Source organism: Aquarana catesbeiana, linkage group LG02, assembly GCF_042186555.1.
Source record: "Aquarana catesbeiana isolate 2022-GZ linkage group LG02, ASM4218655v1, whole genome shotgun sequence".
Taxonomy (NCBI): domain Eukaryota; kingdom Metazoa; phylum Chordata; class Amphibia; order Anura; family Ranidae; genus Aquarana; species Aquarana catesbeiana.
In genome coordinates, this window is record NC_133325.1 from 367,816,410 (window position 1) to 367,835,907 (window position 19,498).

Below are 19,498 nucleotides of genomic sequence, written 5' to 3' on the forward strand. Positions count from 1 at the left end.
TTTGAGCAAGGAATATTTAAGCCCAAACTTATATATAAGGCTCGTTCTGCTCCCAGAGTAGGTCTGGATTGGTGGTTTTTCTTATCTTTTTTTTAATTCTTTCTTTGTATACTGTACATTGCAGCCCTTTTGGGGTTTTTTGTTTTGTTTATTTCCTACAATTAAGTTTGTCTGATGTATTTGAAATTTGTAATTTTTTCCTTTTTTTGTTGTGTGTGATGTGTTTTATATATCTTTGTAGACGGTTAAGAATATTCAATAAAAATTAATAAATTGGAAAACCTGCTATACCTTAGTAGCTAACCTTCCATGCAAGGATATTTAGGAAAAGGATCTAGTCAGCATAACTTTGATGTTATTTGAAAATATCACTTTATTTACCAACCTACATGAGCAATTACTTCTCTATGAACGCATCTTCTATTCTTGGTAAATCGACTCTATATAGTCGATGTGTTACCAACTATGCATTACATCTCTGTATGCAGTCCTGCATTCCCTGTACAAGCAATACACATTTGTAGGGGTTTACTAAGCTCATCAAATAGTATTGAGCTCTTACTTCACCTAGTTTGAGAGATACATTTTGCAGTGTTTCTAAACAGATTGCAGTTTTGGTGTGCATGTCATATATCAGCTTGGGTGAAGATATGTAGTCACCATTCCTCTGGCAACTGGGGTTGGTCTCCGTACATATACATCAAAGGTGCAAGCAAAAGGAATCTGCTGTTTTGAACAGGAAGACATCAGAGAAGTCGCTAAGACATTCTCATTAAAGGAGAATAGAACACCACATCAAGGATTCAGCTCCTGAAGCAAAAGAAAGCTTTGTCTGACAGCATGCTCACTGTACTTCTCTCACTGGCAGCGGCATGCATTTTCCACCTCAGTGGCTCCTCTCAGTGGGATAACCAATTCTGCCTCTCTATTTGACATTTCTGCTAATAATGGCTTGAAAAATCATCCACTTCTATTTAAAACTGCTTCATGAAATAACAGTCCATCTTCTGCAATGTGACAGCCAGCAGCCAATGGGAAAAGTGTGTTCAACCCCATGAAGCTAACTCTATAAAGCATTGCCCAAGGTGCACTGTAGGAATGCTTGAAATAATTAGCCTCTGGAGGTTGGAAACCTATGCTGTAAATCCCAAATCTACACGTGAAGAGACTTTTTAGCTCTCTCCTAGGTGAAAAATGGTACAACAGAGGCTAATTCCCTCCTTGACATTCTAAACTGTGTTCAGCAGACACTAACGGGGAATAAGAGAGCTACAACTCAGCAGCTTCTCTTGCAGGAGGCAGAAAGGAGCATCTTCACAGGCAGATTTGGGAAAGTAGTCTTCAGGGAACTTTGGAAGCAAACGATTCACTTAGGAGTGAAATATTTAGTTAGAAATCACAACGGCCTGTTAGCACTATCTTGCAAGTTTAAAACTGAAGCATTGAGTCAGGAAATTAATTTTCCTGTGCCAGATTCTCTATCAAGAAGAGTTATATGTTTAAAGAGAATCTGTCCTTTTTTTTTTTTTTTTTTTTTTTTTAAGTTTCATAAGCAAAATTGCAAATATGGGTTATTTGCTTTTTTTTTTGCATGTGCCCACAACCATCTTGGTTCTGATTAAAAACAAAATATTATTGCCTACTATATCTACCTTACATCAGATTAATTTGTTTATAAGTGTGAGTGAGTAATTTAAACAGTAACATTAGTAACATTATTTTGCTAGAAGAATTAAAAATGTTTGGTAAACTTCCCTACGACAATTCCTTTAAGGATAATAAGAGCAAATATTACATATCTAACAGGGATTAATTGGTATACTTTCATGAGTAAAACCTTTAGTATGTAGGATATAAAAATTGGAACACTTCAGCACTTGTGACAGTGCCTAGCCACCCCATTATTCTATCCTCACAGAAAGACTATCCATCTTGCACCTTCATAAATAGGGTGGCCCCTTTGAATCCACACATTCATTAGGAATGGATTACAAAGTGGGTCTACGAAAAAGAGCTGCTGCAGAATGCCCGCTGTGAGTGTCCTTGGGTAGGACTATTAGAAGTTTTTGAACCACCTTAGAATCTGGATGATCAGCAAAGTGTCCAGAGGACACTGAAGAGGTGATCAGGGAGAAAAGGTGTTGGTGTGAGGGCTTTGTCTAGAATAATAGATAATAAAACTAAGATTATTCCAAAAATGATCCTTTATTCTAAAACAGTAGACCTACATGTTTCAGGGAGGTTGCACTACCTCAGTGAGAATGTGCCTTGTCAAACTGAATAGATTTTTCTGTAAATCACAACTGTGTATATTTTACTACCTTGCAATGTAAATTGTTTGTTCTATTGCATATTTAAAGTGTCAGTAAACTCTCAGTTTTTACTTTAACCTACAGGTAAGCTTATAATAAAACTTACCTGTAGTTTAAATGAATATCTCCTAAACCTGCACGGTTTAGGAGATATTCTAGTGAGCAGCAGCTGGTAATGTTACCGGCATATTTCACTCTGAAAGAACGCCATACCCCTGCTTTTTCTTCAAAGCTCTGTGCTGTGGCTGTGACTCCCGCACACATGAGCGCGAGTGATGTCATTGCGGCTCAGCCATTCAAGTGACCACAACCTGCAAACCCGGAAAGAAGACCGGGTAAAGATGGAAGCCTCTGCAGATTCATGTATGCTTGTCCAAAGCACCAGACACTAGAGGGGTCGATTTACTAAAGGCAAATAGACTGTTTACTTTGGAAGGGAAGTTGCACTTTGCATAGGAATTTTCCCCAGAGCAAGTTCTTTTTTTCTGCATTCACTAAGCTCTGGGGATAATTTCCATTCAAAGTGAACAGCCTATTTAACGCAACCTTTATGTCACTTGCAAAGCTGAAAGCAAGGCATGATGAAGGAGCTGCAGCACCTCTGATTAGTCTTCTATTTCTCTGGGTAAATACCTATTTCTGGAAAAAACATAAGTTGTATTCTTCATTATTCAGGACCTGACACTTATAGTATGTTACTTTTACAGTAAGTGATATTTCATTCATAACTAACTTGTGTTGTGCTGTTTGTAGTATAAGGTTGCTTGAGTCTAGGGCAATGGGGGTTATTTACTAAAGGTAAATCCACTTTGCACTACAAGTGCACTGCAAGTGCACTTGGAAGTGCAGTCACTGTAGATCTGAGTGGGTCATGCATGGAAAACAAAAAAACAGTATTTTAGCTTACAAATCAGCAGAGCTTCCCCTCATTTCAGATCTTCTGCTCAGATCTACAGAGACTGTACTTCCAAGTGCACTTGCAGTGCACTTGTAGTGCAAAGTGGATTTGCCTTTAGTAAATACCCCCTATGTCTACTTGTCTCTCTGGTTGTAAAAGAAACATTATAGATTTTTGTTTTATTATTCAACCAGTGGGTGGAAGGAAAAAAATTAGCCGATTCCCCAATCCCCACACTCAATGGAGTTGGGGGAATCCTTCCTGCTCAGCTTTTGTATTCTGACAGTGGGGTGCCTTCCCTGTCATCAGAACACAGTGATCAGTGTTGCTGGCTATAGCTATTGGCACTGGTCAATGAGAAAAAAACCCAATAGGCTGGCTGTAGACAAGTCAATTGACATTCACATGCTCAGGGACTATATACCCAGTGAACAGCAACAAAGCTGTAGAATATATATTCAAGTCTATGATGTACAGGGTTACCAGGTGTAATTTTGAAAAATATCTCAATGCTTTTTATAACCAGCTTAAATAGCAAAAATCTAGCCCAAGGATAGAAAATATTTTTAAAAGAATGTTATTAAAGAAGATAAGTTGTTACTGACATTTCTAGAAGTGCATTTAATCAATAATTCATCTCCTAGCTTGTGTAACACTGGGTAAAGATTACAAAAATGGCTTTACTCTTTCTTGAATTCTTTACTGTGTTTTACACAGAGTTAAAGCAAGCTTTCCAAGATAGTCCAAATCTGACGAGAAGTAGCTAAACAGGCAACATTGATCACCGCACCGGTATTGATTTGAAACTGGAGGTTACACCCAGCATTTTAGCAGCAACAGTCTTTTTTAGCAATAAGATATCAAAGTTAAAGTGAAAGAACATAAAATATATTTAAAAACATTTCAGACACAAATGTAGACAATAAGAAGTTCTGATGATAAAGAAATCCTTGATGAGGTTATGAGATGCTGGGTTCTTCTACACCGAGTTGCTCTTCTATCCTCTTAATAAAGCCAGTGAAATAAAACAATTTCTGTATTGCATGTTCCTCTATTGGCTGCATGCATTATAATCCTTAGACACTCAGTTCCCACCGAACTCCAATTTCATGGAACTTAATATGGCACAAAAAACCCCAATAATATAGCAATTGCTATGCAAGCCACATTGTTATTTAATCTTATTAAAATATTACCTTTCTATTTCAATCTGCGTCACTGTCATTTTTTGCAAAATTCAATACAGTATACCAACCTGGTTGTGTTCTTCGCAGCCTTGGTGTGATTCTTGTTCAATCATCTATTTTTAGCACCAAATACACAGAAACAACTGAAGGGGTGCTCTTTCTTTAGAAACCCTGTTATATTCTTTAGCCCATTTTAACTATTTGTTTAACCACTTCAGCCCCGGGAGGATTTACCTCCTTCCTGACCAAGGCCTTTTTTGCGATACAACACTGCGTCGCTTTCACTGACAATTGTGCGGTTGTGTGACATTGTACACCCAAACAAAATTGACGTCCTTTTATTTGGTAGTATTTGATCACCTCTGCGGTTTTTATTTTTTGTGCTATAAACAAAAAAAAGCGACAAATTTGAAAGAAAAGCAATATTTTTTACTTTTTGCGATAATAAATATCCCCAGAATAAATACATAAAAAACTAATTTCTTGCACAGTTTAGGCCAATATGTATTCTTCTATATATTTTTGGTAAAAAAAAAAAATCGCAAAAAGCGTATATTGATTGGTTTGCGCAAAAGTTATCAGATCTACAAAATAGGGGATAGATTTATGGCATTTTTATTAATTTTTTTTTATTAGTAATGGTGGCGATCTGCGATTTTTATCATGACCACGACATTGCGGTGGACAGATTGGACACTTTTGACACTATTTTGGGACCATTGGCATTTATACAGTGATCAGTGCTATAAAAATGCACTGATTACTGTGTAAATGTCACTGGCAGGGAAGGGGTTAAACACTAGGGGGCGATCAAGGGGTTAACTGTGTTCCCTCAGGGGGGATAGGCTCACTAGAACATGACAGAGATCACTGCTCCCGATCACTGGGAGCAGTGGATCTCTGTCATGTTGCTAGGCAGAACAGGGAAATGCCTTGTTTACATAGGCATCTCCCCGTTCTGCCTCTCCGTGTCACGACTGCAGGCCACCAGCGGACATCGAGTCCGCGGGACCAGTAAATCTGGACCAGAAAAGTGAGAAGGCCTATGTAAGTCAACTGTGGGTATAGGATTGTGTATATGGGATTGTATAATATTTTTTATTTATATATTTTTATGGTTAAACTAGATGGACTAAACTAGATGCAACCTGACTAACTATGTAACTATGTAAGTGGCAAAAGTGTGTGATTGACAATATTAGCTAAGCTTCAGCGATTAAGCCCACTAGTAGGCGAAAAGCATCTGTGGGACCTCTCCTGTGGGTGGAGAGCAGAGCTGAAGCCATCTTACATTACCTAGTTTAGTTTTGTGTTTCGGCATCCTGTGTACAATCATTTGCCATTTTTATGTAGCATATTGTAGCCTGTCAAGCTGTTTTATATGATGTGCACTAGTTTGTTACATGTCATGTTGGCTGATATCAGTGATAGGAGCATTAGAGCGGTACTTATTTTGTTTGTCTACATTAGCTAAGCAGCATTACAAATACTCTGGCAGGTAAACTTATTTCAATTTTCTGTATAGCTGATTGCCTGGAATCCCACTTTAATTTACTTGTGTGTGTTTTTTTTTACTTGTGTGTGTCTTTGTGAGTTTTCCATTATCTACACCAGTGTTTTTCAACCGTATTCCAGTTAGGGTGCTCTTGAAAAGTATTTTCAGTCTCAAGGCACCCCAGTCTAAAGCTTGGTTCACATTACTAAATACTGGAAACCTGACACACAGACAAATGTGCTGATCTTTGGTAGATGCACAGGGGTCCCATTCTTAATGGTACCCGTACGCATTGTCAAATGTGGCATGTTTTAGCTTGTGCCAAAATGGCATGTTTTAAAAAAAAAGGGTCTGGGACTTTTTTCCCTGCATTTCTATGGGTAGAACAGCCCACCAAAATGAATGGGCTGCCCTACATGCAGCTGCATAGGATGTGACCCAAAGGCTCGTTCACACATGAGGTTGGAGTTGGGCTGTTTAACTGTGTTTTTACCACTCCCCAACTGCCTCCCCTTTAGCTACAGAGGCAGCAGCCAGTCTCACACACATTCTGTGGCAGCGGCAGAATGTATACCATCAGGCGAATAGGGCCGCTCCACAACTGTGCATTGCACATGGTTGCGGCATGGTGGTGCTGTATTTTGGGGGTAAAACAGAAGATGAGTCTGGGACCTATGCATGTCAATGGAAGAAATCATCACTTTAATATTGGACTTTTGTTTTGAACACCTATATTGCACATTAGTTTTGTTTAGTTTGTATGTTTTCCACTGATTTGTTCTCAGATTTACCATTTAGTAATGGTATTGATTTTTCAGCAGACCCATCAGTTTTCTAATACGCAGTGGCCTGCTGTAGATAATTCCACCAAAAAATGCTGCCAAAACCAAAGATGGCAGCTAAAAATGTAAGTATCTGCCATTAGAAAGCAGTGGCCTCCTGGGCTATTGTATGTTAAAACTACAAGTTGATATGAAAATTCAAGGAACTAAGAAAAAGACTCATGAGTGGAATTCTCCTTTCTCAGTTTACACTAAAGATGCTGTACATAGAAATATTAAAGACACCCTTTTACCAACTTTAAAATTTTGCAAGCAGTGGCGTCACTATGGTTGGTGTCACCTGGTGTGGTATAACATGGTGTCACCCCCCACAGACACACACACACCTCACCCTGGGCTTGGGCCGGCGGTGGACACCAGGACACCCCCCCCCGCACCTGTTCCGAATCTGGGCAGCTGGAGTCTGGAGAGGAGAGGAGAGGAGCGCAGCTTCACAGCGTGCAGCCGCCGCGCCGCCTGGGCGGAGATACTAGTAGTGTGTGTAGTGATGTCATCATCATGTCTGCAGTGCAGTGTGAGATGTGACAGGCTGAGGCTTGCTGGCTCAGTAGGGTAGGGAGGAGGAAGAAGAAGAAGGAGGACAGACTCACACAGTGACATACCAGGCGCAGCACTGGATGTGTATTGTTCCAGCCCAGCGGGCTGCGGGGTGAACGGGTCAGCTAAAAAAAAAAATACCAGGGCTTTCCTCACCATCGGGAGGGTGTCACCCTTCTAGCGGGTGTCACCCGGGTGCGGACTGCACCCCCCGCACCCCCCTAGCAATGCCTCTGTTTGCAAGTACTGTAAATACACAGAAAAAAAATCTAAAATTTTGCATTTCCTTGCAGCATTTTTCCTATCCATTAATTATTCTCTAATCATTTGCAATGTGCTTTTAACCACTTCGCATCCAGGCCATTTCTGACACTTCGCTCCTACATGTCAAAATCATCATTTCTTTGCTATAAAATTACATAGAACCCCCAAACATTATATATGTTTTTTTAGCAGAGACCCTAGAGAATACAATGGCGGTCATTGCAACTTTTTATCTTGCACGGTATTTGCGCAGCAATTTTTCAAACGCGTTTTTTTGGGAAAAAAAACAGTTTCATGCTTTAAAAAAAAACAAAACAGCAAAGTTAGCCAAATTTTTTTGCATTGTGTGAAAGATGAAGTTACACTGAGTAAATAGATACCTAACATGTCACGCTTCAAAATTGCACACACTCGTGGAATGGCACCAAACTTTGGTACTTATAAATCCCCATAGGCGACGCTTTAAAATTTTTTACTGGTTACATGTTTTGAGTTACAGAGGAGGTCTAGGGCCAAAATTATTGCTCTCGCTCTAACGTTCGCGGCAATACCTCACATGTATGGTTTGAACACCGTTTTCATACGTGGGCGGGACTTACGTATGCGTTCGCTTCTGCGTGCGAGCTCACGGGGACAGGGGCGCTTTAAAAATTTTTTTTTTTTTTTTTATTGTTAATTTTACTTAAAATTTTTTATTTTGACACTTTTTAAAAAAAAAAATTTTTTTGATCACTTTTATTCCTATTACAAGCAATGTAAACATCCCTTGTAATAGGAATATGACATGACAGGTCCTCTTTACAGTGAGATATGGGGTCAATAAGACCCCACATCTCACCTCTAGGCTGGGAAGCCTAAAATAAATGTAAAAAAAACGATCCCCGCTTTCCAGCCGAAGCGGCGCCGTTTTTTTGAATACAGAGGCCGGGCGTGACGTCATAATATCGCGCCCGGCCTCCGAACGATCATAGGGACTCCGGCGACCATCTGGTCCGCTGGAAATCTCTATGATGTACATCTGGCGCCGGCGGATCCGCTATCCGACTCACCGATCGCTGAGGTGAGTCGGTAGAAGCACCGGAGGGCGGCGGGAGGGGGGGGACGTCCCCTCTCGCCGCCCGTAAGAATGATCAAGCGGCAGAACAGCCACTATGATCATTCTTATGGTGTACGGAATCGCCGGCTGAAAATGCCGGTATCTGAATGATGTCTGTAGCCTCAGGCATCATTCAGATATAACCCCAGAAAGTCGAGGCCGTCATATGACGGCCTCCGGATGCCAAGAGCTTCCTAGTAAATTGGACATCTTCAGGAAGAGACTATTCCCTAGCACAGTCCTCTACCTCCTGCCATGACAAAGCCCTCTCCATCCCTCCTCTTCCCTTCTCTACATAATCTTTTATGTAGCCACAAGGGAAGGAATGTAAAGGAATACTTTAGAGTGTCAACTTAAGTGATCTGGGGCTGCTGATATCCCATTCAGGATAGTGGCACCGGGCAGCATTTTTAAATCTTTTGAATGTATACACAAGGTAGGCTTTTACAGGTACTTGAGAGTAACTTGGTTTGAGAGTGTTTTGCAAGACAAGCAAAATTTTTTAATAAATTTTGACTTGATATACAAGTAGTGTCAAGTCACAACTGAGTATAAAAGAGAAGAGAAGCGCCTCTAAGTGTAGAAATACAGTTACATTTCATGAAGGTACAACATTTAGAAACTCACATGGTTGAGGATTAAAACAGGCACATCTAAGTATGCAGGTATCTGGGGTAAAGCCGTCTACATAGACCATCCTCCTCACTGCCATTTACGTTGTCCTTTCCACGCTGCGCTCCACAAACAGTTTAAGCCTCACCTTCAGATCACTCTACTACAGGGTAGTCTTCCTGGTCACTATTGTAGACTGACAGCGATGAAAGCTGGCGGTGCGGAGGATGGTCTATGTGGACCGCTTTATCCCAGATGCCTGCATACTCAGATGTGCCTCTTTTTATCATCAACCATGTGAGTTGCTAAATGTTGTACCTTCATTAAATGTAGCCATGTTGCTACACTTAGAGGCGCCTCTTTTCTCTTTTATACTTTCTAGCTTATGCTGGATTTTGCTTCTAATCCCCTTGTGGAGGTTGCCATTTGTGAATGGACATTTTATGGTTACACAATCTATCACATTGTTATAATCTTTTTATATGGACTATAAACCGAAGGACTTATGCATAAATGGTAGTGGAACAAATCATTTGAGTTTCCATTATTTCTTATGGGGAAATTTGCTTTGATATACAAGTGCTTTGGATTACAAGCATGCTTTTGGAACGAATTATGCTCGCAATCCAAGGTTTTCCTCTATATAACAATCATAATATAATTTAAATACACATATAATCTTATGGGAAGATTGTTGAAATATATGGTCTGGCAACATGGTCTCTTGAAATCTGCAAAATGTTAGGTGAACTCTATTGTCCTATATTTTGTGATATCAACAACATCAGTTTTTATTGAAAGAAATGCTGAGGCTGCCATTGTTAACCATTTTCAAAATGCTAAGTGCCTGGCTATCTCTGGCCTTAAAATAACATTAAAGGTTCAGTTTTTTTTTGTTATTATAATAATAAACGTGTGATGTTTACCCTCTCTGTGCAATGGTTTTTGTACAGAGCAGCATCAATCCTCCTCTTCTGCCCCCCCGCCTTCCCGGTGCTCCAGGCTCTTCCTTTTTAACGAGTGACCCCATAGAAATCTGCTTTCTACATGGACACCTGTGTGGACTCACCCCCAAGCCACCCTGTCTACATCTATTGACACAGACTAGGCAGCTTGGCCCTGTCCCCCCCACACCCTTATCACAGCATTTGATTGACAGCAGCTAGCAATTTGCTCCCACTGCTATCAATCTGCCCAGTGAGGAGAGAGACAGCAAATCGCTGGATCAGGATTGGGCTCAGGTAAATATAAAGGGGGGGGGGGGGGGCTGGGAGAATCCTACAGAACAGAAGGTTTATTACCTTAATGGATAATGCAACCTTAACGGGAACCTGAAGTCACAAAATGGAAGAGTTGCTATTTTACATGGAACATCTAGGAATGTTAATAGTGCCCTGCATTACTTCCTGTGTCTAGGCACTCCTTTAGTCTCATAGCCGTATAACTGCCATGTCAGATCATCTAAGGCACTGCTGCAACTGACTGCTAGTCCTGCAAGAGAGACTTTGAGTTAAATTTAGTGATGGCACTACTGTTCTACTTAATGTTGCTGGAGAGAAAACAACATTGCAAGCATCTCTCTGCTTCCATTTTATACATTCTGTCGATCTGAGAATTCTCTATTTCTCATACTGCTGCTTGATTATTTCTCCATTATCCATCAGATCACCGTTCATTGGGGGACAGTTTAGAAGTGTGGAAGCAAAGTCCTGAATCTTCCAAAATGACCATCTCCACACAGAGACAAAGTGCATAAGAAGGCATGGTATCATCAGTTACAGGGAGCTTACAGATAATACTGGCAAATTAAACTTTTACTTTCTGTTTTTTGGGACGAGCATCCAGAGTTCAGGTCCTCTTTTATACTTTCTGAGTTATTGAAGTGGAAAAAGCATGCAGCTGGTGAAGCCAGTAAAAAGTTAGAACTCTTTATCTGCTTACTTGTTATTGTTTGCCCACTATGAAAGTTTTTAGGTTGGCATAAATGTAATGCCCCGTACACACGGTCGGACATTGATCGGACATTCCGACAACAAAATCCTAGAATTTTTTCAGACGGATGTTGGCTCAAACTTGTCTTGCATACACACGGTCACACAGTTGTCGGAAAATCCGATCATTCTGAACGCAGTGACGTAAAACATGTACGTCGGGACTATAAACGGGGCAGTAGCCAACAGCTTTAATCTCTCTATTTATTCTGAGCATGCGTGGCACTTTGTGCGTTGGATTTGTGTACACACGATCGGAAATTATGACAACGGATTTTGTTGTCGGAAAATTTTATAGCCTGCTCTCAAACTTTGTGTGTCGGAAAATCCGATGGAAAAAGTCCGATGGAGCCCACACATGGTCGGAATTTCCGACAACACGCTCCGATCGCACATTTTCCGTTGGAAAATCCGACCGTGTGTACGGGGCATAAGGCAATTAGCATTTTCAAAAACAGAGTTCAGCAATAGCAGCATAAGAATATTCTCACTTCAGGTTTGTTAAACATGTAATCACTAAAAAAAACATATACAGTACACATGTAAAACATTTGAACAAGCTAAAGCTACTGTATGTTATATAAGTAATCTTGCAGTTTAGTATCTAAAAGCATTTCAATGATGTTTATGTTATTTTTTTGTATTTTGCTGAACATAGAATTCCTGCTTAAGCAGCCCAAAAAAATGAGAAACCAACTAATATTTTTTTCTGCTTTTAGTCAAAACATACCAATCATTTTCTTTTAATAACTGACTTCAAAAATTACATTTGAGAATAGAATTATCCCTATTGACCATGCATATTTTTGTATGAAATATTAAATAGTGTGGTTAACTTTAAAATGCAGACATCAGTCAAAACCACATGGTTAAAGATTTATAAGTAAGCATCTACTGAGTAAGCAACAGGATTAATATCTAATTTCGGTTATCCAATCGTCTACAGGATGGCTGAAGTGACATATTATGAAGAAGCATAAAACACTGGTACCTTTCTGTTTGCATGTTTTTTATAGCCTGGTCTAGCTGTCGCCAAACTATTGCACTTGATTTGCCCTCTAGATTCATTTTTTATAGGACAGCCCTTTAGAATTTCCTGTAAACACAGTGTTGTGTATTTTGGTAATCACTGGCCTAAATAAATTCTTAATGACTAGATATCAAGACAAGACACAGGATTCATAGGTTTTTGATTTATGCTGGCAAGTGCTTTTTTGAAGGACTGTTCACTATAACATTTAATTTAGATACTTGGATTAGTAATAGCACTTTAGATTACTTGGATTAGTATATGCAGAAGAAAATTCAAAGTAACATTTGTTGATGAATTTGGTGTATTAGGTAGATATGTATATATATATATATATACATATATATATATATATATATATATATATATATATATATATATATATATAGTATACAGTATATGTGTGTGTGTGTATATATATATATATATATATATATATATATATATATATATATATAACTATATACATATATAATAATGTGAGAAAGTACACCTCATGAATATTGTTGACTTTTTTGAACAAGCAAACATTACATCTTCATTCAAACAGTGCCTACAAATAACAGAGATATAGGTTAATAAATGACACATAAAATGTTCATGGGGTATTAATTCTCATAATCAAAATTAAGGAAAATGCAGATCTGTCGAATGGAAAAATAAAGTATACCCTACATTTACCAACACTTCCTGAATTTAGAATCTAGTGTCCCCGATTAGGGGACAATAATTAGAGCCTTCCTAGGAAGTATGCAGATAGAACCTTTCTTAACGACTTGCTTACTGGGCACCTAAACCCCCTTCCTGCCCAGGCAAATTTTCACCTTTCAGCGCTCTCACACTTTGAATGACAATTGCGCGGTCATGCAATACTGTACCCCAATGACATTTTTTTTTTCATTTTTTCACACAAATAGAGTTATGTTGGTAGTATTTAATCATTGCTGTTTTTTTTTTTTTTTTTGACCAAAAATTTTGGAAAAAAAAAAAAAAAAAGTTTCATAGTTTGTTATAAAATTTTAAAAACAGGTAATTTTTCACCTTCATTGATTTGTGCTGATGAGGCGGCACTTATGGGCACTGATAGGCTATACTGATGGGCACTAATAGGCTTCACTAATAGGCACTGATAAGGCGGGACTGGTGGGCACTGAAGAGACGGCACTGGTAGGCACTTATAGGTGATACTGATGGGCACTGTTAGGTGGCACTGATGGGCACTGATGGGTGGCACTGATGGGCACTGATAGGCAGCACTGAAGGGCACTGATAGGTGGCACTGAAGGGCACGGATAGGTGGCACCAATAGGTGGCACTGATGGGCACTGATGAGTGGCACTGATGGGCACTGATAGGTGACACTGATAAGCAAAACTGATAAGTGGCACTGATGATGAGGCACTGATGTGCACCACTGATGGGCACTGATAGGCAGCACTTATAGGCACTGGTAGGTGGCACTGGTGGGCACTGGCAGGTGGCACTGGTGGGCACTGCATAGCAGCAGTGTCTCTCCATGATCGGGACTGATGTCCCTCTGACAGAAGCCGCTAATTGGCTTTTTATTCCTCCTCACGCTATCAGCGTGAGGGAAAAAAGCTGATTACGATCTTCTGTTTACATCACGTGATCAGCTGTCATTGGCTGACAGCTGGTATGGGGCTGGGATTGCCCCCTTACTCTGATCTGTGATCAGCCGAGTCTTGAGGGGCAGATGGCGCATTCTTGGGAGGATGTACATGGACGCCCTCCCAGCAATTAAGGCCCGCGCTGTAGCGGCCTATCGGCTATAGCGTAGGCAGGAGGTGGTTAAACCTCAGATATCTAGGTTCTGTTTTTTTCTTAGGTATTGATGTATGTGGTGTCATCAAGCCAAGATCAAAAGAGCTCTCTAAGGTCCTCAGAAAGAAAATTGTAAACCCCAATAAGTCTGGCAGTAAATTGAAAACACTTTTCCACATTATTTGTAGATTGTTTGAACTTGTAGATTATTTTCCTTACCGCGAAAATCAATCATTCCACATTAAGGAAAATAATCCACAAAGGTCATAGATTTCAAATGACTGCTAATTTGTCCAGAACCAGAAAGTCCCAAAAGTAAACCAAAGACAGATTACAGTTCGCCAACATAAAGGCAAGACCAGGCCTTCTTCAACTGTGCTGTGGACTTTTGAATCAATGAATTGTTTAGTCACTGTAACAGCATAGATGTTTACTACAAACCAACTTCAAAGCATGGTGATAGAAATGGTTTGGGGGTGATTTGCTGCCTAATGACTTGAGCAGCCTGCATTTATAGAGTTAACTGTAAATTGTGCACCATATCAAAGTGTGCTTGATGAGAATGTGAGGCTATGCCTCCAAAGTAGAAATTGAACCGGAAATGGGTCTTTCAAATGGATAATAATCCAAAACACATAAGCAAATCTACCAATGGATAAGAAAGAAATGGAGGATTATGGACTGACCTAGTGAAGGCCCTAATTCAATTCCCTTTGAATGATTGTGTGTGTGTGTGTGTGTGTGTGTGGTGATATTTGAAATGGCAGCTCATGCAAAGAAACCATTACCATCTTGCAAGGAAGTTTGCATAGAAAGGTAGTTAAAAAAATGCCACTGTTTCAAATTCTGGTGGACAGTTACTCAAAACTCATGCAGAAAGTAATTCCTGCTAAAAGGGACAATGCTAGCTTCTGAGGCCAAAGGTGTACTTAATTTTTATACAGTACACCATTGTATCGATTGCTATTTTTGTTTAACAATTAATTTAATAAATTATTAACCACTTCAATACAGGGCACTTATACACCTTCCTGCCCAGACCAATTTTCAGCTTTCAGTGCTGTCACAGTTTGAATGACAATTGCGCGGTCATACAACACTGTACCCAAACAACATTTTTATCATTTTGTTCCCACAAATAGAGGTTTCTTTTGGTGGTATTTGATCACCTCTGCGGTTTTTATTTTTTGCTAAACAAATAAAAAAAGACAGAAAATTTTGAAAAAAATAAAAGTTTTGCTTTTGTTTCTGTTAAAAAATTTTGTAAATAAGTAAGTTTTCTCTTTCTCTGATGGGCACTGATAAGGGGGCACTGACAGGCACTGATAAGGTGGCACCGATGAGGTGGCACCAATGAGCGGGCACTGACGATGGGCACTGATATGCGGCACTGATGGGCACTGGTAGGCGGCACTGATGGGTGGCACTGATATGCAGCACTGATGGGCATTGATAGGCGGCACTGATGGGTACTCATGGGTGGCACTGGGTGGCACTGGTGGGCAAAGATGGGCAATGATAGGCGACACTGATGGGCACTGAAAGGCTGCAAAGATGGGTTCTTATGATTGGCACTGATAGGCGGCACTGATGGGCACTGATAGGCGGCACTGCTGGGCGCTGCTGGGCACTGATAGGTGGCACTGCTGGGCACTGATGGGCACTGATACGTGGCACTGATGGGCACTGATACGCGGCACTGATGGGCATCCCTGGTGGCACTGGCAGTGGTAGGCATTGTGAGTGGGCACTGATTGGCAGCTGCCTGGGCATTGATTGGCAGCTGCCTGGGCACAGTTTAGTATTTCCCTGGGGGTCTAGGGGGCATACCTGGTGGTCCAGTGTGGATGGCCATCCTGGGGGTCCTGGGCGGCTTCCCTTGTGGTCCTGGGCGGCTTCCCTGGTGGTCCTGGGTGGGATCGGAGGGGGGGCTGTGCTGATAAACAATCAGCACAGACCCCCCCTGTCAGGAGAGCAGCCATCAGATGCCAGACGCAAGTGAGGAAAAGCCGATCACCGGCTCTTCCTATTTACATCGTGATCAGCCGTGAACACGGCTGATCACGTGGTAAAGAGTCTCCGTCAGAGACTCTTTACCTAGATCGGAGTTGCGGTGTGTCAGACTGACACACCGCAACAACGATCGCCATGACGCATGCCCCTGGGGGCACGCAGCGGCTTAATATCCTGAGGACGTCATATGACGCCCAGTCAGGGTATTGAAACCACTTTGCAGCCGTCATTTTGCTATATGGTGGGCGGCAAGAGGGTAAAAAGGTATATTTTTATTTAAATAATCACCTTTTTCTGTAGGCATGGTTCAAAACAATGTAAAGTCATATTCAAGTATTTTTTTTCTTTAATAACAAACATGTTATACTTACCTGCTCTATGCAAAGGCTTTGCACAGAGCAGCCCCGATCCTCCTCTTCTCGGGTCCTCTTCCAGTGCTCCTGGCCCCTCCCCTCTGCTGAGTGCTCCCAAAGCAAGCAGCCAAGGCTTTTGTGAACATCACTGGATCACAGTGGGGCTCAGGTAAGTATTGGGGGGGCTTGGGGAGCTGCTGCACAGAGAAGGTGTTTTTTACCTTCAGGCCTTTACAAACACTTCAAAGTGTGTTTGTTCAAATATGCTGAAAAGTGAACAATTTCCATGGGGTATACTTACTTTTTCACATTACTGCATGCAACAGTGTACTAAGAAAGAAAGAAACTCACTTTTTATAATTTTGCAATAACAATTATTTCAAGAGGCATCATGTAGCCCGTCACAGATTGGTGGACGAGGCTGAGAGGGGACTGCTGCAAGCATCACACTTCTGGCCAATCAGGCAGGAAAAAGGAGTTCTATGAAAGGTTTCTCTAAGCATTTATTACTTTCTATCAGCTCACACCACTGATCAAACTCCTAAGTGAGTGGCTGGAGAGGATACATATTCATAATTTAGTTATTGATTCTTCCCACACTCACTACTGGAACCTCCTTAACAGTAGCAGGCAGAAGCAATCAATACCCTGAGCTTAGAGAAAAACCTGTAGGGCACAGAAAAAGTCAACAAAGCTCAGGCTGACTACAGTGTAGCAGATAAAGGAAACACCAAATGTAACTAGGGAGATTCCAACCAGGTAGGTTCTATACAGTACAAATCTATTTTATTCAATTTCCATGCTATACATACTAATCCTTTAAAAACAAGTGTACAATACAATAATAATCTTGCTGTCACAAAAACTCTATAAGTACCACTAAAGACACCTGTATGACAGTCTAAACAAGTACCACATCCAGTTACTAGATGATGCCCAAGCCTCATAAAGTAAACAAAACACTACCTTTCTCAACTAAGCCAAATCTTCCTTTATTTGTGTCTCAAATGCTTTCCTTTGCAGACACTGCAGTTCACAGTGGGAGGGTTTTGCCAACAGAGACAGTGCTGACAATCCAGAAAGCAGTAGGCAGGGGTAGGTGGGCCAGGTACTGAAGCTTGTGAATCAGCAGTGACAATGTTGATAGCCACACCTCTTTTCATCATTCCAGTTTAGTGCAGGCTTTATCTTAAAATTTGGATATTTTAAAAGTGTGATAGCTTAATTATTTTCAGTTTTAATGAAAAATTTCAAACATGGAGTGTAATACCCAGATACTTTTTAAATAATAATATTATACTTCTTATACATTAATAGACAATTTTTTTCAGTAAAAATTGTGGGTCTTTAACCTCTTTCCACTGGCTGTACGCATATATGCAGCCTCTAGGTGGGTTAGTAGGGATGAGCTTCGCGTTCGAGTCGAACCCATGAATTGCGAACTATATGGGCCGTTCGCGCCAAATTCGTGTGGCGTGTCATGGCCCATAATTCACTGCGGTGTCGCAGTGCATTGCTGGCTGATGATTGGCCAAGCGTGCACTATGACCCACATGCTTGGCCAATCACAGCGCCATCAGTAGAGAGAGCTGTAATTGGCCAAAGCCAGGGTGGCTTTGGCCAATTATGGCTCAGGGGGTTTAGAACATGCCCCACACTATATTAGGCCACCTACACGGCGGCCCTGTGTAGTGTGTTCCGGCGTGCTTAGAGAGAGAGAGAGACAGTGTCATTTCATTTGAGTTAGCTAGATTAGGCAGGACAGTCAGTGAGTTAGCTGCACTTACAGTGTATTGTGTATATATATGCATCCCAGGTGTTGTATATATATATATATATATATATATATATATATATATATATATATATACACTGTATTCAGTTTAGCTAGATCCATTCCTGTTATCTTCCTACTGACAGGCAGGCTTGTCTTGTTACAGAATTTACAGCTATCTGAAGAAAATTGCTGGTGTTCTTTTGATCCTATTAGCACCACAGTGAGGCAGCTAGACTATTTACAGTTAGTGTAGTGTATCCTCCTCACAGTGTTCAGTTAAAGCTACAAGTTAGTTTAGTGTGACCTCTGCATAGTGTTCAGCTAAAACTACAAGTTAGTGTAGTACGTCCTTCTCACAGTGTTCAGCTAAAGCTACAAGTTAGTTTAGTGTGACCTCTGCACAGTGTTCAGCTAAAGCTACAAGTTAGTGTAGTGAATCTTCTGAACAGTGTTCAGCTAAAACTACAAGTTAGTGTAGTGCGACCTCTGCACAGTGTTCAGCTAAAGCTACAAGTTAGTGTAGTGCGTCCTCTGAACAGTGTTCAGCTGAAACTACAAGTTAGTGTAGTGCGACCTCTGCACAGTGTTCAGCTAAACCTACAAGTTAGTGTAGTGCGTCCTCTGAACAGTGTTCAGCTAAAACTACAAGTTAGTGTAGTGCGACCTCTGCACAGTGTTCAGCTAAAGCTACAAGTTAGTGTAGTGCGTCCTCTGAACAGTGTTCAGCTAAAACTACAAGTTAGTGTAGTGCGTCCTCTGAACAGTGTTCAGCTAAAACTACAAGTTAGTGTAATGCGTCCTCTGAACAGTGCTCAGCTAAAACTACAAGTTAGTGTAGTGCGACCTCTGCACAGTGTTCAGCTAAAACTACAAGTCAGTGTAGTGCGTCCTTTGAACAGTGTTCAGCTAAAACTACAAGTTAGTGTAGTGTGACCTCTGCACAGTGTTCAGCTAAAGCCATAAGTTAGTGTAGTGCGTCCTCTGAACAGTGTTCAGCTAAAACTACAAGTTAGTGTAGTGCAACCTCTGCACAGTGTTCAGCTAAAGCTACAAGATAGTATAGTGCGTCCTCCTCACAGTGTTCACCTAAAATGACAAGTTAGTGTAGTGCGACCTCTGCACAGTGTTCAGCTAAAGCTACAAGTTAGTGTAGTGCGTCCTCCTCACGTGTTCAGCTAAATCTACAAGTTAGTTTAGTGTGACCTCTGCACAGTGTTCAGCTAAAGCTACAAGTTAGGGTAGTGCGCCCTCCTCACAGTGTTCAGCTAAAGCTACAAGTTAGTGTAGTGCGTCCTCCTCACAGTGTTCA

The 19,498-nt window shown here is 40.8% G+C and overlaps 1 protein-coding gene across 5 annotated transcripts in view; it reads left to right on the forward strand.

The window, feature by feature from the left end:
• AUTS2 (activator of transcription and developmental regulator AUTS2) overlaps positions 1-19,498 on the forward strand; it is a 2,093,484-nt gene that overhangs the window by 1,883,880 nt on the left and 190,106 nt on the right. The window lies entirely within an intron of this gene.